Source organism: Rhinolophus sinicus, chromosome 2 (assembly GCF_057876585.1).
Source record: "Rhinolophus sinicus isolate RSI-liver-muscle chromosome 2, RSI-T2T, whole genome shotgun sequence".
NCBI lineage: Eukaryota > Metazoa > Chordata > Mammalia > Chiroptera > Rhinolophidae > Rhinolophus > Rhinolophus sinicus.
This window is the reverse complement of record NC_142502.1, coordinates 182,813,714-182,841,223: the sequence shown is the minus strand read 5'-3', so window position 1 is coordinate 182,841,223 and position 27,510 is coordinate 182,813,714. Positions and strand designations below refer to the sequence as shown.

Below are 27,510 nucleotides of genomic sequence, written 5' to 3'. Positions count from 1 at the left end.
TTCGAGTTTGAAGTGAGGACTCTGGGTCCAGGCCCTGAGCTCTTTCTACTTTAGCACTGCAATCTGCAGTAACTGCCTAAGGATCAAACAGGATATGGAATTTTCAAAGTGAAAATTGATTTTGACATTTCATGTATAAATGCTACTAATTATAATAATTTTAACCCATTCTTTGTCCCTCACAGCTCTATTATATTCTCTGATCTGCATGCCATTGAGGGAAAATTATGTTGATTATTGACAACATAGTGGAAAAATCATGGGTGCTGGAGGAGATTGCTGGCTACTTATCCTCTCCAAGCTTTAATTTCCTCATCTGTAAAAACCTTTGCAGCATTCAGAGAGAAATTACATGGAAGAGTGAATGCAAAACGTCCAGCAGACTAGTTGCACATACATGGCACTCTAGAAAGATCAGTTACCTCTCCTTAAGAGGAAATGCTCCTCTAAGTCGATTTTGCAGAACTTTGGAGTTGGCAAGAACCTTAGAAATACTCTGGCTTAATTCCTTATGTTTTCCAGAGCTGGATGATAAATCCTGTAGATTTGATTTTACTTTCCAAAGGTCACATAGACAGATTTAAGAAGATTTCCTAACATATATGAGACCCCTTTCCATGCCCAGAGCAAGTCTGCAATGCTTCATGACAACCCAGACCTGGATTTTAGAGAATCTACACAAAACCACAAATAAAAAGTGGGACAGGCTGAAAAGATGGCATTAATAACATCAACTACGCTACTTTTCACAATAAAAGGTACTGCATATATTCCCATTCTTTCTCCAATGCACAGGTAATTAGGCTAAGAAAGTTGAAAAGGTAGTACAGAACAGAAATATAGTTTATAAAACACATAATTGTGAAAAGTGATTTTAAATAGAATTTCATCATGAGATTTATGCTTTGTCTCTAGATATGTAATTTTAAAATTATATTTTGAAAAAATATTTTCATTTTCTAGAAAGTCACATAACCAATTTTTATCAATATATTGCCTTATTATTTAACTTTAACTAAATCAAGTTAGATCCATATTTAAGCCTTTTTTTCTCTTCTAGCTCAATATAGGTAACACTGAGAGAAGGAAATAACAACTTATATATAGCTAAATTACAGGAGAAATAGGAATTTATTTTGACTGATCGTGAAGTTTATGGATTATTAATTTTGCCTTTTGTGCGTTTATGGCATTTTTCAGTGAAAATAATTAGGAAATAGTTCCTTTGTTTTGGATTTATTGCCAGAATAATTTAGTTACACAAATAAAGCAAATAGAAATGCAACTAATATTTTGCAGGAAGTAGGTAACCAAGAATATTACTTAAAAATGTCCTAACCATAGCTAAATAGGTGGAAGGTAAAGCCACTCCTTTCAATACTCATTGTTACACAGAGCTCCACACGTTTTACACATAAATGTGCATAACAGACAATAGTTCGTCATAGCTCAGGAAATTTTTGTAGACTCCGGAAGTATTTTAGGAGGGAAGGGCACACAATCCTACTATTCTTTCAGTGTGATAACATGCATGATAACTTATGTGACTGAACCTAGTAAAGTCTTAGGCATGGAGAAGGCACTTGAGAAAATTCAGTTTCTCTGTGACATCTCTGGACTTGACTACTCTATGATCTCCAATGTGTATGTCATAACAAATTTTTTTTTTTTTTTTTTTTTTTTTTTTTTTAGGCCAAGTGCCTCTGAAAAAGCTTACCCAGGTTCTCCCATAATACTGAATTCTAACTTGACAGCTTTGGTATATATTTGTGAATTTTAATATTTTATGTTAAAAATGTTCAGCTTCATGATAAACTCTCAGTTGACCCTGGGTTTTTGCCTATTCCCTTAAGCCTTTCTTCAGTCTCCTTAATGAAATCACCATATTCTACATCAGTTTGTAGGTACGTCCTACGCCTCAGTGTGACGCTGGACTCATGAAATAGGAAACTGACTAGCAACTCGTCACTGAGAATGTAGCACCTTTAGATTGCTTAAATTTTTTTCTTTCCCTGACATAGAAATCAATCAAGATTAAGATTCAAAGTATCTTAGAGACAATCTACCTACATGGATTTCACACTTACTATATTTTTGTTAAAGGCTATTCATTATGTAGTTTTGCATATTTTATACATAAATGTGCATAACAGAAAAGGCAATTTATAATAAATAAAATAAATATTCATAATAGACAAGGGGACTTTTTAATAAATAAAATTAAAATACTATATGCAATGGCATGGATAATATTTATTTAAGTAAAAAAAAATAGGAAAATAGGCCATTTTAGTGAAATGGAATTTTGAATTTGGGGGAGGGTATTTATGAGTGTTGCAGTATTATAAAACCTGTAACATATTAATTATTTTTGGATTTGTTTTGGTTGTCCAGCATCAATAAAACTCTGATTCATACATTAAAATAACTATAAACGGTGACAATGTTTAATTGAGAAAAGAATACAGAAGATAAATTATTCTCTTACACTTGAAGAGCATCTTGGTCATCGAGGACCACCATAACAAAATAACCTAGACTGGGGGGCTTAAAGAATAGAACCTTATTTTCTCATAGTTCTGGAAGCCAGAAGTTCAAGGTACCAGCATGGATGGTTTCTGGTGAGGACTTTCTTCTTGGGTCATAGATGACACCTTCTTACTGTGTCCTTACATGGCAGGGAACACATGAGAGATGTCTCTTCTTATCAGGACACTTATGTCATCATGAAGGTCGCACCCTCCCTCCCACCTTCATCTCTCCAAGGCCTATCTCCAAATACCACCCCATAGGGGGCTGGGGTTTCAACATGAAGTTCGGTGGGACACAATTCAGTTCATAGCACAGTGGCAGTGTATAATTCAGCAAAAACTGAAGAAGAGATTTTATTCTGTTACACTCAGAAAAGGAATTAACCCAGAATTTGCTCCATAATGGACACAGTATAAAAATTGTATTGCAGCACGTTTAAATGTATAACTTTTCCGTTTTTTTTTAAGTTAAAAGTGATTTAGAAGTGAAACTTAAGTCATAATTTTATAGACCTAGGGAAAGCTGCAGTGCTACTCCAACTCATTTATTCAAAAACAAAACAAATAAAAAACAAAGTATAGCTCAGAGGAAAGTAACCCTGATGAAACATACGGAGCTAGTCGCCAGGCTAGGATGCAGCCCTCAACACTCCCACTGCTTTTCCCAATAAGCTGCTATGCGAGGAGACCCATGGGAAAATCCATCTACTTGTCCTTCATTTTGAATAAGTGCTTTGCCCATGTCCTTCCTGGCCGTGACAATTTAATTGAAAAGTAATGAAATCCAATATGTATAAAGATGGCTACTTTAATTTTATTGTTTCAATCCATGTGCTACATTCAACATGCATCAATAAGGTAAATTGTATGCCTCCAGTTGCGTAAGGCGAAACAAAGAGAGAGAGAGAGAGGAACTTGAAGACACATAGATGTCTTCTATTGTGCTAAAATTTTAAATTATATTTCCTGAAAATATATCATGGTAGGCAAATGCTGCAGGTAAATGCCATTCATTGCTGAATCACTGGTAATTACTAGGTATACTCAAGACAAATGGACATAGCAAATCAATTAGTACTAAAATTATTATGGGAATCCTTTGTCATTAATTATTTCAGTGCCAAATAAATCCAGAATGCATTTTCTCCTAGTGGATAGCACGAGCATTTGTAATGACTATCGTAATGACTATCTTAGTTTTTAAGCGCTAGCATGACTTTTAATGAGGAGTTCTTAGTCTCTCTTTCACACGCTCCTGTAAATATTGCTCTTTGTTTTGCATGTGTTAACCCTGACTCCATCCTTCATGTCCACCATTAAATGAATATGCTATAGATTCCAAACTCAGTCCAAATGGCAACAGAGTGAACAATTCAGCCAGCCCAGGTGTTGACCACCATACAGAGATAGTCCTTGGCTGTCCTTAATATGTTCTAAATTCATCCTAGGCCATTTGCATGTAACTGGAAGAAAATAGTTTGAAGAGGGGAGGAAGACTGCATTCTGTTTATTTTGTCTCCCCTTGGTGCTCTCTGCCAATAAAGAGCAAACATGCATTACAACCAACACATCTATAATCCCCAAAGCATTTGGCGTATAAATGCTACTTGTCTTCTCACTATTTACATGTTCAAACTCTCACAGGAAAGAGGAAAATTAGAAAAGGGATTACTGGTTGTGCTTGGTCCCGCTCCTACAGACCTCTGTTCCGGGCTGGCATGCTTTCTCATCTAGTACCCTAAAATATGTGTTTAGCAGACGGAATCAGAGGTGAAGCCGCATGTGAAGGGGAGAGACTTTCTCGACATGCTCTTTCAGGTACAGCCTGCCTGTAGAACATCTTGACATCTTTACATGCCTTCAATGCCAACCATCCTTCTTTTTAGAAGTAAAATTGTCCCTAAAGGGTTCCTAACAACAGATTCAACATCAAACAAAAGAGTGTTTATGGTATTATAAGCCTTTGGGTAATATAGTTTTAGGATCTGTTTTAACAGTGCATGAAATAACCCCTTTGCTTCCCCCAAGTAGGAAGAATTTCTACAGCTCCCTGCATTTAATGGACGTACAAGGGAGACCGAAGTGGAGCCTGCTGAGACCAGGCTGATGAGACATCACTGGAGATTCGATGCTCAGCGGCTACCTGCCGACCACTGCAATCTATTACTGCTCACAGCTACATCACTTAGCTCTTAGTGTCCCAACTGAAGGGAAGACATCCTAAGAAATAATTGCAAGGAAAGTAGGACTCAAAGGAAAATACAACTGCAGCTGGATGATAAGGAGCAAAGGGGAAAAACAATAAATCGATGTAAACAGAAAAAAACAGAAGGAGGGAAAAATGAGAAATGACTCAATGAATGTGTTTCCGAGGCATCACCCCACTTGAGCCACTCACTAGCTGGATAACTTTAGAGTATTTAAACTATCTGAGCCTCAGTTTCCCTTTATGTAAAAATGGAAATAGAATTGATACCGTGTGGTTGATAAGACAGTGAAGTGAAATGTGTGTGGAACTAATGAAACCACTGCAAGCACTACAGGTACATGTAACGACTCCGCACAGGAGACATAAAGGCGATTTAAGGGAAGCTTCATGACAGAGTGGAGAAAATATAATAAAGAGAACATGAACTTTGGAGTCAGAGAAACGAGACCTGATTCACAGATGTAGTACTTGGCAGCCACTGGACCCTGAGACTCTGAGTTTCAGTTCAGCTATCTGTAAAACGACGACAGTAAGATCCACATGGCAGGGTACTTGAGATGATACACGTAGCCCCTTTATTATTGTGTAGGGAATAGTCTTCTAAAATCATATTACCTCTTACTGAAAATTACAAGACATGAAAATGCAAAAAAAAAAAAAAAAAAAAAATTCCCAACACGTTTAAAGATTGTCAAAGGACAGTCACATCTACGTATTCACATCCATTTGTTTATTATGTATTTTCGAATATTATTACGTGACACACATATTAAGAAATAGCTTGGTTTACATATGAGGCGACTGAAGTCTTAGAGGTTAATTAATGAATATCTAGTGGTAAGACAGAAACCGGAAGTCAGGTTCTACAAGGCTGAAACTCTTTTCAATCTCAGACCCTCCCCACTGTGTTCTTGTATCAGTTTGGAAAGTACATTTATTAGTAACAAAAAGACTAAAAATACCATTTTGCATCAGAAAAATGACAGACATATTTTTTAGTCCCTGTAGACATGCAAGGGCTGTGGAACCTACCCTGTAATCCTCCGAAAAAGGTGGACGCATGTACAGCAGATTATAATGAATGACTGAAAGGTGCAAATGCCACCAAGAAAACTTTGGAAAGTCTTATGGAAGGAGAGCCTTGGCAGCTGACAGTTTGGTAACAGCCTTATGGCAAAGACACATGCATTGCTAGAAAGCAAAGCAAACACGGAGAGCCGAACATATGTGAGTAATAGGAATTTCTGACCATCCCCATCAGAATCACCTTTGAAGCTTTTCAAAACTCTTTGGTTTAGTTTGAATCCTTGCTGTTTGGTAAAAGGCATCTGTTCAAAGGGACCTTGGCTCTTTGTGCCTCTATATGAGCCCGATTCCATGGTCAAGAATGAGAGGAGGGGGGGGGCATGGATGGACATGCACTGGTTCCAAAAGCTTAAGCAATCATCCAGCTCATCACCTATACAAAAGTGGAAATGGAATGATCTGGTCTTTACATCACAGGGCAGTTTGTACAATCTTCACCTAGGGAACAGTCCCGAATATTTGTGAACAGTAGTCTGCAAGACACTGGCTAATAACTAACTGCAATTCTGGCCAATTGTTATTTCATTTTTCCCTGGGTTATTTATTTATTTTTCCATTAAAAAGAGAGTAGAATTTCAGAGGGAAAGAAGAGGCTTTGAATAGAAAATCAATGACTTCCTTTCCAGTTATACAATTGTATTGGGTATTTTGACTGGGGAAGCAGCAATAACTGCTATGATTGCTTGTGATTTATAATTAATATGAGCCTTAGTGTTAAAACCACAAAGAAGAGCCATGAATTCATTTTTTTTCCCATGCAATATGAATTTTGTTGGCAGGTAGTGTTCTTAAATCAGCGCTTTCCTTAGGACCTGGACTTGTTTCTGTCAATACCATTCACATCTAATGGAATGAAGCTGACAACTAAACAAATAAGAATATCCAACTATTTCATACATTTTTAACATCTATTGGTACATAATTTGTTTTTGTTTTGTTTTGAGGAGGTGCACAAATGAGAGAGTAAACTTTAAAGCAGAGTAACATTTTCATATTTAGTGTTATGGAAAATGAAATATCTTTAAGGCAAGCTCAGGATATAATGTAGTTGTGAACAATGGATTAATAAACCCAGAATCTCCTGAAGTATGTAATTCCATTACTTGGTATGTACCACTATAAGGAAAAAAAGACCAAAGCAATACACATAAATTCTCTCAAGCCTCTGTAATGTACTTGAAAACAACACTGGGGACCACTGAAGGAAATCGAGAACTAATAAATCAAAAAGAAGGCTCACCAGTGGAACCACTTTAACAATTTGGAAGGGTTGGGATATAGGTAGATTCTACCATTGTAATTTTCAATTTAGTACAGTATTTATGATACTGTTTCCAACAGTTAAAAGGCTATAATATATAGCAAAAAGATGATTGTAGAAACTTGACTTTGTGTCTTAATTCTACCAGCAGTGCTTGTGTGAATTTGAGCAAGTCTCTAACCATCCCTGGATCTCATTCATTTAACTCTAACATGGCTCTCACATCCCCTCAGCTCTAAGATCCGTGGGTCTGAAAAAACGCTTAGGGAAACACATCCTTCAGTTTCCACCATGAGAAGAAATGCAGACACTGGATCTCTTACTACCTTAGAGTTCCCCAGAGAAACAGAAAACAGAACAATAGATATAGATCGATAGGCTTATTATAAGGAATTGGCTCATGTGATTTAGGAGGATGAGCAGTCCTGTGAGGTGCTGCTGGGAAAGCTGAGGGCTGAGGGGAGCTGGTGGTGCAGCTCTAGTCTGCCTTTGAAGTCCTGAGAACAGGAGAACTGACGGTTTAATTCCTAGTGCTAGGGCAGGAAGATGGATGCCCACGTTAGCAGTCAGGCAGACAAAGAGTGACTCCTCCCTGATGCAGACTTTTGTTCTCCTCAGGCGTCCACCAGAATGGATGACATCCACTCGCAGTGGGAAAGGCAATCTGTTGTACTCCGTCTACAGCTTCAAACGCTAATCTCATCCAGGAAAACTGGCACTGACATACCCAGAAATAATTCTTAACAAAATATCTGGGTACTTTGTGGCCCAGTTGACTCATAAAATTAACCATTACACTGTTCTTAGAGATTTCTATGGGATTTCGAAAGGCCTCTTATGAAATTTTTTTTATAAAAGTAGAGAAAAAAGCATCTCATGGATATTCAAAGATATGAAAATATATCTACATGATGTGGCTTGGTTCAACATGAGGTCAAATGACAGGGATGGACTATAGGGACCTGGAAGAGGCACCATAAAGAAAGTTGATTTCTAGACTCAAGACTTGGTCTCATACCCCTGCTTACATAATTGGAGTAGAATCATACTTCTGGATACAGGTCTTACTGATGGTTTCACTTCTCATGACCGAGTCACTCTGTAACTCAAGATATACCCTGGGTAAAATGGCTATCATATGTGAAATAATAGAGTTTAGCTACTAAGATATGACAGTGGGGTCAGGGCAGTTTCTCTGGGTCACTCTTGACCCAATATGACATGCAGAGAAAGATTGTTATTACTCATAAATTTAAGGGCCATAAAGGCAGAAGGATCAATTGACATATCAATTCTGAACATGTGAGAGAGTAAATGTGCAATAGAGCTAGCGGGGACCTATCCGATCTTAGTGTGCTAGGGCCGCAGAGATCCTACATGGAAGTCTGTACGCCACTACAGGCCACAGCAAGGTCTGGTGCTACAAGGACTATTAGCTGTGAAGAAAAACCGCAGAGGCAGAACGCTATTTCTGCTCTTCTTCATGTGGCCTTACTTGATTTACAAAGAATAATTCTTAGACAAATTTAAATTTGGTGTATTTAAAACATTAAAACCCTAATTCAACAGATGAAGCCTGTACGTTACAGTAATATGTGTACCGAAGAACATAGGTCCTTACCCTGACAGTCACAGAAGAGTAAGTCCAAGACCTTTAGATTACACTTAGAAACCCAGCTTAGAATGCATTTCTTACAAAACTCTCTTTCCAATGCTTGTATTCTTTTGAAGTCAAACTGTAGATGTTAGTGTTGGTAGAAATGAAAGAATTACAGTGATTCTAATATGGAACAACAATAAAAACAGAGCATGAAAACGAGAAAGCAACCAGTTCAAGGTAGTGTCATTGGTAAATTCCATCAAGAAAAGAAATGGTAAGAATTACGTTTAATGTATTCTGCAAAATGGAAGCAGAGGGAATACTTTCAACTAAATATACAGGGTCTGTATTAGCTAATATAAAAACAAGAAAAAGATATTACAAGAAAAATATAGACCAATATCTCTCTTCAACACAACCCTCAACACTATATTAGTAAGTTGAATTCAACAGCATATAAAAAATTATATACCACGCCTGAGTGGGATTTATTCTAGGTATGCAAAGTTGGTTCAAAATTCAAAACCCAATTAAGGTAAATCGCCATATTAACAAGCTAAAGAAGACTAATTATATGATAATATCAATAGATGCACATAAAGCATTTGAAAAAATCCAACATCCATTCATGATAAAAATTCTCAGCAATCTAGGGACAGAGAGAAACTTCTTCAAATTGACAAAGAACATTTACAATTAACCTACAGTCAACATCATCCTGGTGATTACTGGATATTTTTCTCTAAAGTCAAGAACAAGGCAACGTTGTCTTATCTCACCACCCCTATTCAACATCATACTGAAAAGCCGAGCTAACGCAATATGACAAAAAGGGAAATAAAGAAATAAATATATATTGGGAGGGTAGCATGTTCTCTGGAAACATGCTTGTCTATGTAGATACTCTACCTCAAAAAAAAAAAAAAGTAACATTCTTTCATTACTAAGAACTTATAGCAAGATTTCAGGATATAAGGTTAATACGCAAAAGTAAATTGTTTTCCTCTATACAAACAAACTGGAATTTCAAATCTAAAACATAACACCATCAACATTAGCACCAAAATATAAAATGCTTAGGTATAAAACTATTAAAATAAGTAGATGATCTGTGTGAGGAAAAATACAAACCTCTCATGGAAGAAATCAAAGATCTAAATAAATGTGGAAACATTCCATGTTCACAGATGGGAATTGTTAAGATATTAGTTTTTCCCAACTTGATCTATAAATCAATAGATTCAAAGCAATACCAATCAAAATGCAAGGATATTATTTTGTGGGTACTAACAAACAGATTCTAAAATTAAAGGCAAAAAAAAAAAAAAAAATAGCCAGCATAATATTGTGGGAAAATAAAATAACAAGAAAACGTCAAAGGACTGACACTATCTGACTTCAGGAGAACTATGAAACTAAAAAAGTTGAGGTACAGTGATACTGATGAAAGAATACAGAAATTGTTCAGTGGAACAGAACAGAGACTTCAGAAGTAGACCAATACAAAATAGTCAGTTGATCTTGACGAAGACACACAGGCAGTTCAGTGGAGAAAGACTAGTCTTTTCAACAAAGAATGCTAGCACAATTGGACAACTGAATATCCACATGTCAAAAATGCAGATACAGACCTTATACTTTTCATAAAAATTAACTTAAAATGGATCATGGACCTAAATGTAAAATGCAAAACCATAAAAATTCTAGATGGTAGCATGAGAGAAAATCTAGGTGAACTTGGATTTAGTGTTAACTTTTTAGATAAAACACCAGAAACACAATCCATGATTAAAGAAATTGATCAGTGGGACTTCACTATTTCTTTTTTCTTCTCTGCAAATGACATTGCTAAAAGATTGGAAAGGCTAGTCACAGATTGTGATAAAATATTTACAGAACACAAATCTGACAAAGGACTTGTCTCCAAACTGCACCAAAAAACGGCTACACCTCAAACGTAAGAAATCAAACAGCCTAATTCCAAAATGGCCAAAAGCTCTGGTTAAAAAGTGTACAATACACACTAAACGATGCCATCTATATGCCATTCTAATAAGGGCAAAGCTATAGAGATAATAAAAAATGCAGTGGTTGCCAGAGGCTTGGGGGTAGGGAAGAAGGAATAAAGAGGTGGTGAAAACTATTTTGTATAACACAAAATACATATTTTGCATTAATGGTGGATACCTAACATCACATATTTGTCAAACCCACAGTTTTTGCTTTTTTTTAAAAAAGAGTGAACCCTAAAGATAGTCTTCATCTAATAATAACGTATCGATGTTCTTTCACTAATTCTAACAAATGTGCCAAAAAGATATTAATAATAGAGGGAACTGTGTCTGAGGTGAAAGGGGGAAAGTAGTATATAGGTACTCTGTACTTTTGGCTCAATTGTCTACAAACCTGAAATTACTCTAAAAATTAGTCTATTAGCAAAAGATGTAAAACAAAAAACAAAACAAACAAACAAACAAACAAAAAACACAGCAAACACCAGAGTTCAGAAACAGTCACTAAAAACACAAGATCACATATTAATATTGCAAGTTAAACGTCAGAATTCCATTTCTGATTGTTCATAAAGGAAGTTGTCCTTCTATATTTCTTATCTCTGCCTCCAGACAAGCATATGACACTGGAAACCCTGAGGTATGCGGCTGCTGACTCTAGGAACAGTTCTGGCTAAAATATGTTGTTTACTTTCTGTTGCAAAAGAGGATTTCTCCATGGGCATCATGGGTCTTTTCCATCTCTGTTCAAATACACAGAGATTAAATTTGTAGATCCATCCGCAGTCTACAGCCCGGAGCAAGCAGAATTCAGCAGGTTACTCTCATTTAGCTATGTCTTCCTCACCCACATTTCAACAACCTGTTCCCTGAAAAGATTATAGCTCTTTCTTTTGTATTGTTACATCTTTCTCTGCCTCCTTCCCAAGACCTCCTTCATTCCCTACCGTTTACTTACCTTTCTTCCTCTTTATTTCTAAATATTATCACTTCTAGGGAACAGTATTTTGTCCTAGAAACTGGAAAACAGCTGGATTTCCTTTCTCTGAGCTGCCACTCATTCTGACCTTGGTCAATGTAGGTGAGCAGTGGACCGTCAGTGTTTTCAGGTATACGGTGAGGGTTGGGACCATCGGTGGTTCACTATGATAAATATTCCCTGACATTTATTGCAATTATATTTCTTTAAATGCAAACAGCAATCGTAGTAATAATAATAATGAGGAGGAAGAGAAGGAAGAGGAGCTTTCATTCAATGTGTGTGTCCCTTGTACTATGTGGCACACGCAGAATTTTCTAAATCGTTTCTTCGTATTTTTCCAAGTATCACACAGAAGCAGTCATTAACTACTCCTGGAATGAATGCATTGCAAGAGTTTGAAATTTTCATTCACATTGCACATATTTATTTGGAGACTAGAGCTAAAATGAAAATGAAAGCTAAATAAGGCTTCTTTCTCCTACATTGTATTCTGCCCTACCTCACCCTTTTAAATCAACCTCTGTGGGTTCTTGCGGAAAGAATTTCTCAATTATGTTTAGTTTTACCAAAAAGATTTAAAACTAAAAAAAGTCAGAGAAAAAAAAACAAAAACAAAAAAACACCAGCATACATTTTGAACAAGCCCTCACTGGGGTTGTTAAAATAATACTCATTGATCTGAAACAAGAAAGCAGATCATTTCCTTCAAATGTAACTATGTCAATGTCTTCTAGGTAAAGGCATTTTTTATCATTTCAGTAACAAAAAACTCCAGTGCTTACACTGTAACAGGCAAGGTCAAGAGCAGATGTTGGAGAGGTTTCGAACCTTTTTGGGCAGGACAGAGCACTGGAACTTAGCAAGGGCGTGCAAATGGATTTCTCATTGTGCAGAAAAGCAAATATCATTGCATTCTCAGTGTTCTCTGGAGTACTCTGTAACTACTCCACACCTAATAACACGTGACTTATACACAGCAATTATGTAACAAAAATAAATATATGCTGTGAAAGATCCCTGTGGTTGGTTGATTTGTCACAATCCCTCACTCCCTTGACACATACCCCTTGACACACACGTAGGATAAGAATTCACATGCTTGCTAAGTTCCTCTTGGCCAGGTGACTTGTTTGGCCAAGGTGATGTTATAGTGCACATGGCAAGAACAGAGTCTTGAAATTAGCTTGGAAAGTTGCAATTGCTATCTTGTATTCCAGTGATTTGTCACGAGAAGAATTTTCCCTGGATAGCTGTGACATCTTTGCTTGGGAGTCAGAATGAATACATATGATGTTGCCTTAGCCCAGCCCATTGCTTAGAGTCCAGACCAGTGAAATTCTCAGCCTGAAGCAGAGAGACTCTAAGCTCAGACTATACTGGGCAATCCACCATTTAATTGCTAAACCCCACGCCAAAGAATACATAGTTTTGTTTGTTACCAAGACTCTGTGTTTTCTTTTCATGCAGCAAATGCTAACTATTACGGTTTCATATTCAGTGAATGCAACATAAAAACACTAACAATTGCCATACTATGCATTTAGTAAAACAATTGACATAGTAAGAGGTACTGAGAAGCACAGAAAAATAAGTGATAATTTACAGGAGAAGAGAAAAGAAAGGTTTCTCCAAATAGGAATCTATTGAGACAAGAGTTCAGAAAAAATAGAAGTGGAATTCAGGAAATTTTGTAAATATAATAGCAAAGAAGAAAAACATCAACCTAAAACCAAAAACTACCTTTAATATGTTATTGCCTTACCTTCTTTTTCTTTCATGCTCATTTTGCATGGCTGTAAATAGATTACATAAAGGACTATGTCTCTATTAGAATAGTGTTTTAATATGTACTCTTCAATATTACCATTTAAAATGATGCTTTAGTTTCCAACCTGTAGATATGTCATAGTTTAAGCAAAGTTGCCCCAATCTTTGGTTTTAATGTTTCCAGTCTTTGCTAGTCTAAGTAGGATGGTGGTGATCATTGTTACCATCTGATGTATCTTTTAAACCGTAATTATTAATATTTAATTTTAAATGCGATGCTGAAAAAAATAGTGTGGATGATTTTAAGGGGAAAACTGCAACCTTAGCAAATATGGGGGGTCCACATTCATTAGGAGACAAAGTGAACTCGAATTTGCTGACAGTGTATTACATGTCCAACCTTATGCTGACCACACATCACAAGTGTACTTTTCAACAACCGTCACGGCAAGAGTTTTTCACCATATGTAGACCTATGACTTTTGAAGGTGACACAGCTAGTGAGCAGCCAAACTGGGTTTTCTACTCAGCCTTCTCTGACACATTATCTTTCAAACACATTGTCTTTCTGCCACACCACACTCAAGTGCTGTAATGCCAAAACCCTGATGTCTTTTAATAATATCTGATACCCAAATTTTTTCACTATTAAATTGGACAAAATGTGTGATTACATATATGCTCTTTCTACCTGTTCTAATGAGAACAAATTATTCCCCTCTGGGTTACAAAAAGAAATGGAAAAACAACTTAATGATATCCCTTTTGGAGTCAGTGATGATTAAAAGCTCTGTGGCATTTAGGCTTACTTCTCAGAAGGAACTAAAAGGGGAGTCTGATGAAAAGCCAGAGGGACTCCTGTCTCTCTTTTCTGCCCCCAGGGCTTCTCAACTAGATAATGTGGATGCCTATTGCATTTTAAAGCACAGACTTCCTTGTTCAACAATGAGGCAGAGCATCTTTTAAGAGATAGATGTAATGGGGGTCATATCCTGCATTCTTTCTTTTGCCAACCATTTCAATGTAAACCTGTGTTCTTCCTGGGGCTGCAGAGCTAGGCTTTTGTGCACCTAGACTTCTGATTTTTTATAATTACTCCAAACATTCTTCCCCAGACTTAATGCACGTAAGGGCGTGCACACATACACTCAGAAACAGCTTCTCTGTGGTGTTGATAACAAGAATGTGAAAATAACTTCACAAAGAGCTGTGGCTTCCCATTTCTTGCACGGTTTAATCCAAACAACTGAGCATGGCATATATTTGTATGGCATTTCAAATATTGGTCTCTTCTGAAACAAAAACTCATAGGCACAGACAATAGTTTAGTGGTTACCAGAGGGTAAGGGGGGAGGGGGGTGGTAGATGAGGGTAAAGGGGATCAAATATATGGTGATGGAAAGAGAAGTGACTGGGTGGTGAACACACAATGGGATTTATAGAGGATGTAATACAGAATTGTACACCTGAAATTTAAGTAACTTTACTAACAATTGTCACCCCAATAAACTTTAATTAAAAACAATATATTGGTCTCTTTTTTTTTTCTTTCTTTCTGAGAACTCCTTCTTCTTGCTCTGTACGTGATGCTTAGGTGCCACTAAATTTCTGATAGTTTTCTCTGCATACATCACACCTACCCCAACTGTGCTCTTCCATGGGCTTGAACACTCTTGCTCTTTGGTGTCTTGTAAATACCTTAATTTGTTCAGGATATAGCATAGCCTTCATCAGCTCCATCTGGGATGTCACCTCTTCTCTAACCAGGGCTAGACATCGTCATACTGCTAGAACGGTTGGGAGCTGCTAGAATGCACCCTAATGAGCTAGGCCAACCTCAGAAAGCCAATTTGCAGAAAGAACACTTTGCCAAGGAACCAGCTCTTGAAATGTATCAACTTATCAAAAATACGTCTTAGGAAATAATAGTCTAGAACATATGCTATTCATAAAAATGTAGTCTTCTGGTATGTTTATAAATGCCGGAAACCCTCATAAATTTTTACATGACTATATCATTCTAGTAAAACAAATGCTATACTTGATATGCTTTTCATGTGTTTCTATCTGACTTTAGAATGCTAAATTTGAAGGAAGCCTCAGCAATCTATCTGCTTCTCTGAACCAATACCACCATCATTTTATTTAGGAGAAAACTGAGGCCGGAGAAATAGTCTCTTGCCAAATGATCCTATATCTGTTAAATTATACAAAAAGACCCAGGATACATGTATTCTGCATACCTCCTATCTCATGTTCATGTGGCTTTATCAATTGTATAGACGGTATAACATGAAAAATACACATTTATATCGTGCACATTACCTAGAATTCGCTGAACTTGAAGTTAAGGGCATAGTATACCAGAAGACTAAGTCTGCCCAAGACTTTGACACTAACTGCATGTTCAGCATTTCCTCAAACCATTTTCAGATAATTCACCAGAAAATCTCACCGAGCCCACCGGATGCTATGATATTCACAGACACACTCATTCTAGGCCAAGGATACAAGTTAGAACCAGCCAAAGGCAGAGAGGCATAAGGCAGGTTTGTAGGGATATAAAGTGGAGCTTCTGGTCATCCTTTTCCTGTGGCATCATGGATGGCATCACCATCCCATCCAAAATATGCGACAATATCCACAGAGTATTGCCAACCAGAGAAGTTCGCCCCAGACATGGTGTCTACGATGGCTTCATTATGAAGGCACGGTTAATTGAAATATTGCCCACATGTTGAATTCAACCTCCAGCAACCCCTCCATGGAGGTGGGACTGATATCACATGGCCTAAAACCCCCAAACCTCTAATCACATGGTTGATCTTTCTAGTACGGCCAGTCTTCTCACACTAAGACTATTAGGTGTGGCTGAACGGCCCATGTGGATAACAAAGCATTCTATTATTCAGGAAATTCCAAAGATACAGAGCGTATCTCCGGAAGCAAGAATAAGGACCAGACCTCTCTTTGGAGGCCAAATTCTTCACTACACATAAATATATATCAGACAAGAATATATGTGTGTCTATAACAATAGTGCATTCATACATCCATGTGATCTTAACATACAATTCATATTTCATTTATGTGTACATTTGAAATTATTCCATCACAATAATTTTTTATAGATAGAAACAGGTTTACTTACATATTCAACACAAAATAGTGGGGAGGGAGAATTGTATTCCATTTCTCATGCTTCCATTCAGAAAGTCACCCATTAGCATGATATCCCAAAGCTCTCTCAGGTGCCTTATTCAGTGGTCCCAGTGAGAAAGGATGACTTTCTGACTCGTGAATGTGATCAGAGGAAATGGTATGCTTCACTCAGGTCCTTCTGACTTGGCTCTGGGTTTACGCCTAACCCTAAGAAGCATGAAATCTCTACTCTTCTCCCCCAACCTCCAGGAAATGCTCCGATGAGTAAATGCCCATAAGTGCAAATTGATGCTTCTCTTACTAGAGCCCCATCTGACTCAGAATTTGTCCTGATTTTTTTCTTAAGTTGTATTATGAATCATTGCATAAAAATAAGCCAGCATGTGTCTGATAGATCTCCGAGTCTTTTTTCTAGCTCTTGTTACGATCTTACCTAGAAGTGTTAGAGGTAAATGCAGAGTATGCAGAGCTCCCATTCAATACATGAATAAATCAGAAAGAAGACTAATGATCAAGAGTCTCTCTTTCCAACAGCTTTTCTAGACCTAAGTAACGATAACCTCCCTTCAAAATACCCCATGCAGGAGTGAACTCAAACAAGAACAGCCAATGCATTCTAGTCTTTGAATGGTAGTAGAAGTAGTTGATGCTGTTGTCTCTACCAGCTCCCTAGTACACCAAACAATTGGACTATAGGACATCTAGTAAGCTGTGAGTTGTACAAATTCAATCAGGTGGCCAATTGGACATCTCAATTTATACTTACAGGCGAAATAAAATATGAGTGAAATACAGAGGGCGTAGAGTCCCACCACAAACACAAAGAAAATAAGCAATGCTCTTGCTGCTGAAGTAAATCACTATTATTCATTTTGTTATATTACTTGATACTATTTCAACTTAAAAACTCCTATTGCATCAATGAGGTTCTTTAAAAGAGTAAACTTGATTTAAAAAGTAAATCCTAGAATGCTTCGTGATTTCTAAGAGAAAACTGCAGAAACGGACCCAAAGCTCACGCACCTGGCCATATGGTGAAGCGAAGAGCAGTACACCAGAAATGCTGCTGGAAAAGGCTTTGCTGCATTTTGTTATCTTTTTAAAAAATGCCTGTTTTTGCACCATTTTACCTGACTTTAACCAGCCTTTAACCAGCCACATTATTTGTTTTCTAATTCCACAAAAACAGATGAAACACATTGATGCATATTAATCACAGTAAGAAATAAGTGACAGCAGCTCAAATAGTCCCTCATATACCAACTGAATTCCTCTGGTACAAAATAGCATAAACATTAACATTTCAAATAATTATGACTATAAAGACTTTACAAGGGCAGAAAAATTTTTTTTTGCCCTTGTAAAAAATATGTTAAAATTTTTTTGGAGATTTCAAAAAAAAAATTAACAATATACGTAGCATTATTTGATAAGATATGGTTACCTTTAAAAATTTATATAGCTGAAACACTTTGTTTAAAAGTACTATAGTAGAAAATGTCAAATGATGCAATGCTTTTTGAAAGGTATGAATGCCTTTGAGATGAACTAGAAAAGTCCTCATGTAAGTAAATCTGAGGCTCAAGAAGATAATCACTTTCTATGGAGTAGAAAAATCTAGACTAGAAGCCAGTGATCTTTAAATATTTCATTATGCAGAATGCATTTTGGGGCATGTTGCACTTTTGTAGGGCTTCATATAATCTTTTGACCTGAAATGTTTCCTTTCCCTTGGGAACCTTGAATCAAATATGTATTAAACTCATCATAATGGAGCTATTTGAAACTTAGTCCTTCCTAAGCTCTCAAGAAGAGGGATCACTTTGCTGCAACTTTTTGTACAAATCATCAGACAATTCAGACACTGAAATTGCAATCTATTGCAACCATGATTATCTCATCAGAAAAGATTTTTCACCACTTGCGGCTGAGAAAAATGAAGGCTGCAAAAAAAGTCATAGTAGGTGATCATCTCTTTGATATCATTTTTTGACTTCAAGGAAAGTCATTTCATCTTCTCAGCTATATGAACAGAGAATCCATTCAGCCAAGTATATAAAATATCAAGAAAGAGCAACCATTAACTATTATTGACCCAGTAAAGTTCCATTTGTCATCCCTGAGAACTTTCTGCCTTTCTCAAAAAGCAGTGAGGAGACATGAGTTATGACGCTTTGGGCAACAAATAAAAGAAAATTCAACCCCAAAATGGCTTAAATTGAAATGTTGCCTTAATGTGTCTCATTTCAACAACTTCAGAGGTAGAGCATTTCCAGGCCTCGTTAATCGGGTGAGTCAATAAAAACATCAATATTTGCATTTTATTCTTTTTATTTTTCTCCACTTCCATTCTCCACATGTTCTCCCTCAAGCTAACTCACTTCATGAAAGAGAGAAGCAGATAGCAATTCTACGTATCAAGTGAGGACACAGGATTCAGCAGAATTTAAAAAAGAAAGAAAGAGAGAGAGAGAGAGAGGAAGGAAGGAAGGAAGGGAGGGAGGGAGGGAGGGAGGGAGGGAGGGAGGGAGGGAGGGAGGAAGGAAGGAAGGAAGGAAGGAAGGAAGGAAGGAAGGAAGGAAAGAAGGAAGGCAGGCAGGCAGGCAAGAAGGAAGGAAGGAAGGAAGAAAGAAAGGAAAAATAAAGAAAAAGAAAAAAAGAAACAGGTTATTTCTTTTGTGTGGCTCATTTTGGCACCACCACCACCACCACCACCAACGACGATGACAATGAAACCTTTCCTACATCATTCACTCCCAAGAGGAAAGGGACCTGATGACAAACAACTTAGGCCAATTCCAACTCACTGTGGTCATGACAAAGTCTTAAAAATGAAACCAGCTGATATTGTAGGAAGATGAGGTTATACATGAGTTTTCTTTCTAAATTTCATCACCTTTATAACGTCCGTTTAATATTTGGGGGAAAGTTAAGCAATAGTTAAGACCACTTTCTTTAGACTGCTGATAGACGTCTTAAAAAGGTTTTCTTAAAAAAAAATGTGAGGCAAATAAAACCAGTTATAATGTTTACACATAAAAGCAAGAAGAGAATTGTGAACACATAAGTGAGAAAAGTTACCAAAACTAAAAATTAATTATGAAATACTCATCTGATATGGGATGACAGGAATAACAGGGTAAAAAATATGGTGAAAAATATTTAGAAAATTCTGAGTAGGTTTACTTCCTTGAATTTTCCTGGTAGTTGCAATATTGTAGTTGCGATATTTTAATTAAAAATATATTCATCTGAGAACTCACATTTTTATCTCTGACAAAAAACAAACAAAAAATACAGGCGAGGAAGAAATTGTCTAGTGGGATACTTTACCTCTTATTTTGTCTTTCGTTTTGTTTTTTCCTACATTCAACATTAAAGCAGAAGATCTTGACCAAAGATCTTTGAACCCTATTTTAATCAAGAAAGCTTCAGGGAGCTCCAGTGTACCTCAGAATTATACATTAAGTTTTATGTGTATGTTCATTGTCCTGGAGAATGGACATAACTTTCCTCATGTGCTCTGAAGTTTCTATAACCCATTCTCTAATTTTGTCACATAGCCAAGAGTCACTGGTTTAAGGACATAGCCAAATGGTGGGCCTGGATCTCTAAAGACCTGCTAGTCAGATGTTTCAACACTTGTGGCTGGTAATCTTCTGAGTGAATGAAGCTACTATGTTTCCCTGAAAATAAGACCTAGCCAGACCATCAGCTCTAATGCATCTTTTGGAGCAAAAAATAAGACCTGGTCTTATTTTACTGTAATATAAGATCCGGTCTTATATGATATTATATCATATAAGACCGGGTCTTATATCAATTTTTGCTCCAAAAGATGCATTAGAGCTGATGGTCCGGCTAGGTCTTATTGTCGGGGAAACAGGGTAACTTCCCTGCCAAAATCCAGTTCCAAAATGATGAGTAGGGTAGGATGAGTAGTAAGTAGTAAACAGCCCAATGGAATGAAAAGACCATAGAATCTATACTTCTCACTACTTGCCTTTATAAATTTTGACAATATGTTCACCATTTTATGGGTTTTGTTAATTTTAAAATATGGATATTAATGATGCTTTTCTCACAGAGTATTGTATCAGATGATGTGAAACTGCATTTTGTAAACTACCCATATTTCACACGTGGACCAAAATGGGGCCGCATGCTAAACTTGACATGCTCAGGGACTGAGGTTAACCACATAGCGTAGTCTGGACATAAAAATTCTTAACTAAACGCGGGTCATGGCGGGTAGTCACATCCTAGGCCTGTAGCTTCCTTGACAAAGGTCAATTATTGCCTTAAGTGAGCTAGTCTATTATCTTTTTGCATCAAAGGTAATATACCTTGGAATGTCAGAGTAATCCCCTTTTTCAGGACCCCTCAGGGCACAGCCAACACATCAGAGCAGGGGACCACAGGACCCCTCATTATTATCTTGTCCCTTGAATACCATCTCTATGTGCTATAAATATTAATTATTAACTATCCACTACCTACCAATGTAAAAGAACTATGTGTCTCTCCATTTCAGTTTTTTATCTAATCCCAGAGATTTCCCCACTTTGCTTTTTCCTGCACCCTTAATCTAGCACCAAAAGATTTCATGTAATCTTCCCTACATCTCATCCTCTGATACTAATTTTTAAAATAAGCTGCAAAATTGCATTCTCTGGAGCATTTTCTTATTGAGAAAATGCTTCTGGGCAATTGTCATCAGTTTGGCTCAAATAAACTCATAAAAGTTCTCTACAGGTTTGGACAGTTTTTACATCAACACATAATTGAAAGCAGAATTGGGTTAATCACATAGAACATGAAATTTAAGCCTCAGAGCTTTTCACTTGAATGGGTCCCCTCCCTGGGAAGGACCATGGCAAAGTATTCATGTGGTCATATGTGGTCAATCTTTCAAAATGACCACAGCTGGTTGAGAAGACTCTGGATGACCTCCTTTCCCATGTATCGCTATGCTGAAGTCATTTGAATGGCTGACAAGTTGGGGAAACAATTAGTTTGGATTTAGTAGAATTCATGAATGTGGTTTATCGTCACTTCTAGGTACACTTAAATGATTACAATTACACTGAGTATAAGAACAGAATACTCGATTGCTAAGGCACTAGTGGCAGCACTTGACACAAGGGATCAAGACCAGAGGTCTTATTATCATATGAGTATCACCTGTGACACCTGGTACCACAGCTGTGTTGTGAGCAGTAGAAGAGAAACACGGTGGAAAACATGGAGCCAGAAGGTACTCTGTAGAAAACGGTTCAATTATACCACATGTAAAATTATAAGCTAAGGATTCAATTCCATTTCAAGTTAGACAAAAGGAAAGTTTTCTTTTTATTATTTTTTGAAGGGTTAGGAATATCAATAACAAAGCTTATAAACTTACAAACATGTACATGTGCAGAAGAGAAAAAATAATCTTCCCTCTACCTTTTTAGGCTCTTGGATGAGATGCCTCCTGTAGTAGAAGACAGATTAATAGGAGAAAACCAAACAGAAATTTAATAGCATGTATACTTCCTATATACATAGGAGATACCCAAGAAAACAGGCACTTGCTGAAATATTCCAAGCCATTACCTTAAATACCATTTTCATGTAACCACAAAAGAAAGATGTTATGGGTGGGTGGGGTTGGGGGTAGACAAGTTATTGGGAGTTTAGCAGAGAAAGCATAAGGAGTGTGGAACATCAATGGTTACTATGCAGATTATGGAAGTCTTTGGCTTCTCCTTTGCTAGTTCTTAGAGTTTTAGTTGTATTTATTCTTCCTGGTACAGAGAGGGAGATACCCTTACAAATGGAGAGTTCCCTTATAAATGTAAATTTATCTTACAAAAGCATAACTTCTAATGGGTTTTCAGAGCTTCTCCGGTGTCTGCTGTTTCTTTAAAAGGATTATCAGCCTCAAAATAATCATTGTGCCAAAGAGGCATATTTTAGGGTGGCAAATTCTGTTCCTCTTTACATAAAAATATTTTCTTCACAAGCTAATCTCATGAAATAACCATTGATGTGAGTTCCTGAGTTTAAATTTCTTGTTGATTTGATACAAAATACTGCCAGCAAAATACCATACTAAGCCACTGCAATGAGAACAGCAGTAACAAACTAATGGCTAAATATCACCAATTGAATTAATTTTTAAAAGTAATTAGTGCTCAAGGAAATTCAACTGTTAATAATAAAAACACTTACTATTTCTATTGAATCAGTAAAGTTCCATGTTACAGGAAAGACAAAATGATCCCTCTTTTTCTCTTGAAAATGAAAATTCCTTGCAATATTATAAGCAAGGATTTGGCAGCAAAAAAGTAGGAAAATTATAGATGAATATCATGTAATTACTTAATGAAACTTGTTATTTTCTGGATTAAAATTTTTTTTTTTCTATTTCTCAACTATTACCTTTTTTCATTCAAAAGAAGTATTTACTTTCTTACCTGGTATAGGTTGAATTGTGCCTCCCCCACCTCCAAAATATCTATGTTTAAGTCCTAACCCCCAATACTTCAGAATGTGACCTTATTTGGAAATAGGGTCATTGCAGATGTCATTAGTTAAGATGGGACATACTGGTAGGGTGGGCTCTTAATCCAGTATGCCTGCTGTCCTGTAAAATGGAGAAATTTGGATGCTCTAGAAATAACGTAAGTGGAGCCATTTTAAAATGGAGCTGGAACAGCCATTTGAGAGGAACTGCCGTACATTGTCCTGTTTTCTAAACCTTTGAACTGGGCCAAACCACCACCATTCCAAGAAGTCAGCAAGAATGAGACTATCCTGTTTAAAAGGACGATGAAAGTGAACTTTGCTGTGGCCCCATTTCCTGATCAATCAATGAAGTTCAAACCTACCCGTTGCTTGTCGGCACCAAGAAACTCTCCATGTAAACACTTAATCTTTACTTTTTCTTTTCCCCTTCCATAAAACCCCTGAGTTAGTACACATTTTCGATCCTAAAAAAAACATTTTGCCTCTTGAACTGGTTTCTTGATTATAAGATTGACAATACAAACACACATACTGGAGAACACCACGTGAAAATTGAAGTTATGCTTCCACAAACCAAGAAACTATCAGCAAATACCAGGAGAGAAGCCTGGAATAGATTCTTCCCTAAAGCCTTCAGAGGGAATATAGCTGTGCTAACACTTTCAACTTGAACTCCTAGCTTTTGGAACTGGGAGACAATAAATAGCTGTTGTTTAAGACAGTCTGTGGTACTTTTTAAGGGAAGCCCCAGGAAATAGATACAATACATAATTGTATATAAGTTTTAGGCCCCAACTTTCTGGGTAGCAAGAGTAATATCTCTATGACATCCACAAATCAGTAATTTTGTTCTTAGCGCCTTTCTCCTGTGAACACCCTATTTGCATTTGTTCATACTGCAAACATTGTGTCATATATACTTACAGATTTAGGCTTCCTCATGGGGCCTAGCATCGGCGTTTTCTTCTTATCCGCGTGGCTGTGGTGAAGTTGTCTGAAGCTGCAAGCAACAAAAACACCATCAGTGTGTATAACACATAGGACCACAATGGGCGCTCCCCACAGCCAAACTTCCTCTCATTATTGCTAGAGCTATTGATGACTTAAACGTTTAATGTACTATATAGATCACAAAGAAATTAAAAAGTCCACCATTTTCATTAATTCTGTTGCAGTATCTTTCTATAGGATATATCTTTTAGTCCACGGAGCCCAAATTGAGATGGTAACAATTTGGTATTAAAAAAAAAGAAAAATTAAAATTTTTTTCAATAAATATATGTCTATTTTTTTATGGTGGTGCCAAAGATCCAATAAAGTTTATTGCTCCTGCCTCCACAGAGCTTATTTCTTGTAGGTGAGATAAACAGCAATTTCACACTAAAATGTGAAAATACAGCTGTGTTTAATGCTATGAAAGGTATTCTTTTCTCTTTCAAAATCACAGTACTGTTGCAAGTTCAGGAAATGTCTCTGATAAAGTGGTGACTAATCTGATAAAAAAAAGTAAATGGGACTTAGGTTAACAGAAAATAAATGATAGAATGTTTTCTGCAGAAGACACTGTATTAATCAAAAGATGGGATGAGAAGGTCTCATGGGACATATGAGAAATTTATTAAAGATACTCCATCTAATGCTGGCATAATGCTTTGCAACCAAATTTTTACACATTGATGCTTACTTAAGTTTTACTTCTGCTTAGGTTGTCCCTATGTCTCTCACTGAAATAGATTTTCAGTAAGCAGATACCATCCCTTTCTACTATGTCCACAACCTAGAGAGAGTACAATTTTCCCTGACAGCTGATGGTAACAATGCTACTCAGTTTGTATTATTACTTTTCTTAAGATATAGTTAAACAAGAAACAATATCACACCTCTCAGTTAGAAGTTGAGATAATGTCTTAAGATTCTCTTGAACAAGCATTCCAAATGATGTGAAGTGAACTGCAAATAACTTTACCTCACAGAGCTAAAATCACAAATATATACATATTATGGAGTCAAACTTAAATTGTATTAAGTTGCTAAGAATCATCCAAGAGCAGGTATATCAATTAAAATATCACTCAATCACACTTCAGTTATATTCTCTAATTCTTATATTCACACAACTTAGCATTTTAGTATATCCGTCCATATATTTATATAGAAAAACAATATTGCAATTATTATTTGAGAGGCAGAGTGTTGAAGACAAAAGAACAAGGGCTTTAAAGATAGACAAACCAGGTTTCAATTTTAGTTTAACCATTTGTTTATTCTGTGGTTTTCAGGAACCATTTAACTTATCAGATACAACTTCCCCCCATATAGTAAGTATAATATTATTTATTATATAGAGGTTTTGTGACGATTATAAATAACACATTTAAAATAGTCAATGAAATTCTTGAAAGAGAATATCTTCTAAATAAATATTATATATCCAATTGCATGTATATGTTTGTGCATGCATGTGTGTTTATGCAAAGATAACCAGTGCAATTAAACTGAATGTAGAATATAATCAAGTTAGTTTAGTTACTATTTGTTTTCACATCCTTTCCATGTGTCCTATGAAAATTTAGTACTGACAGTCTACAAAGGAGGTATATTGAATAAATACTGCTATTGTGCTTAGTTTTGGGAACTCATCTCTCTCTCTCTCTCTCTCTCTCTCTCTCTCTCTCTCTCCCCCCCCCCTCAAAATTGTACACACATTAATAGAAATCCTTTGTGAACCTATCTAGAATCATGTCATTGACTATCATCTGTACCTGATGACTCCTATATTTATGCCTCCAATATGGATCTATTATCCAAACTCCAGACTTTATCTCCACTAACCTAACTAGCATCTCCACTTGACTTTTTAGTAGTCATTTTAAACCATTAAGATATGCTGCTTTTCATTCCAACCACTCCCTCCCAAACATACTTCTTCCTCATTGTTTATCATCTTAGCTGGTGTCAACTTCATCTTTCCAGATATTGAATTAAAAAAAAAAATGGATTCATCCTTGACTTCTCCTTTTTCTGATACCTCCGTATACTGTGGGCATATTCAAAATACATCCAATATTCCACTAGTTCTCACATTCATGTGTTAGTTTGGGTCCTCTGACAATCAGATGCCAAGATAGGATTAAACATGTAATTGTATTAGGGAAAAAGCCCATGAGACAAAATGAGAAGGAAGCCTAGAGAGACAGAACAGTTAGAATGAAATGCAGGTCTGACTCCAAGTGAAAAAGAAAGAGAAGGTGGGAAGTTGGGTGTAAGTGGTTTTGACTGCAGAACAATTCTAAGAAAAGCTTGGCCCAGGCCGTTGGAGAGTCCATAAGCCTAAGTCACCTGTCAGAGGATTTCTGCGTCACCCAGAAATGAGCCTGCCTTAGACACCCTGCTCAGTCATTGGCTGGGCAGCCCACAGGAACCATGGCTCAGCTGGAACACGCCGATGGATTTCTGAGTGCTCTCAGAGGCGTGAGGTCTGAGAGCTGCATTCTCACGGTGGTCACATACAATTATCATCCTGGTCCAGACCATAATCTTCTCTCAAGAGAAGTATTGGAATAACTTGTGAACTGGTCTTGTTTGCCTTTCCCTCACGTTAGCCTTTTCTCAGCATAACTTCTACTGTATCTCCTTCAAGGCATAAGTCAGATCCTACCGCTCTCATCTGAAACCTTCCAATGGTTTTGAGTAAACCACAAAGCCATTGTGATGGGCTACCTGACCCCACAGGATTGATCGGTGCTTTTTCTCTGACCGTTCGCTCACCATAGCTCTAGCCGCCCAGCCGTTATTTCAAGCATGTCAAGTGTATATCTGCTCTTGCTACTCTTCTAACCAGAGCTCATCTCCATCCCAGCCCTCTATCCACCATACGCAGCGCCTCCCACTCTAACCTACTGCCTGCTTTTCTCATTTATTTATGTTTTCTATTTCCCCCAAAGGAATGAAGCCACACGAGGGCAGGAGTTCTTATCTAACTGCTTTGTCCCTAGTGTCTATACAATTTACCTACATGCATTTAGTGATCAGAACATATTTTTCGCATTTATAAATTGTGACAAGCCAACGACTTCTGTGCAAGTCAGATGTGCAGTCACATTATAACTGAAACAACTACTATTTCTCTCTGAAAACAATCAATTAGCCTTCTGTACCTCAGGTTCCTCAGCTGCAAAACAGTAGATAAATCCAGTGTAGATATAACCATATGTGTGCCATGGGTATAAAAACCCCAAATCGTTATAACCTTTAAGATGTTGCAAAAACCCCATTTGTCATTGCAATGCTCATCCAACTAAATTAGAATCTGTTATCCTGTCATTCCAGACCCGACTTGTACCAGGTGATGACGGTTACAGAACACATCAGAACCTTTCAATCTGAG

The 27,510-nt window shown here is 36.9% G+C and overlaps 1 protein-coding gene across 1 annotated transcript in view; it reads right to left on the bottom strand.

Moving 5' to 3' along the window:
- LOC141571503 (lysocardiolipin acyltransferase 1-like) overlaps nucleotides 1-27,510 on the bottom strand; it is a 592,611-nt gene that overhangs the window by 215,200 nt on the left and 349,901 nt on the right. The window contains exon 2 of the mRNA XM_074331707.2: nucleotides 24,048-24,123. The gene's annotated coding sequence lies outside the window, so the exon portion shown is untranslated. The remainder of the gene's footprint in view (nucleotides 1-24,047; nucleotides 24,124-27,510) is intronic.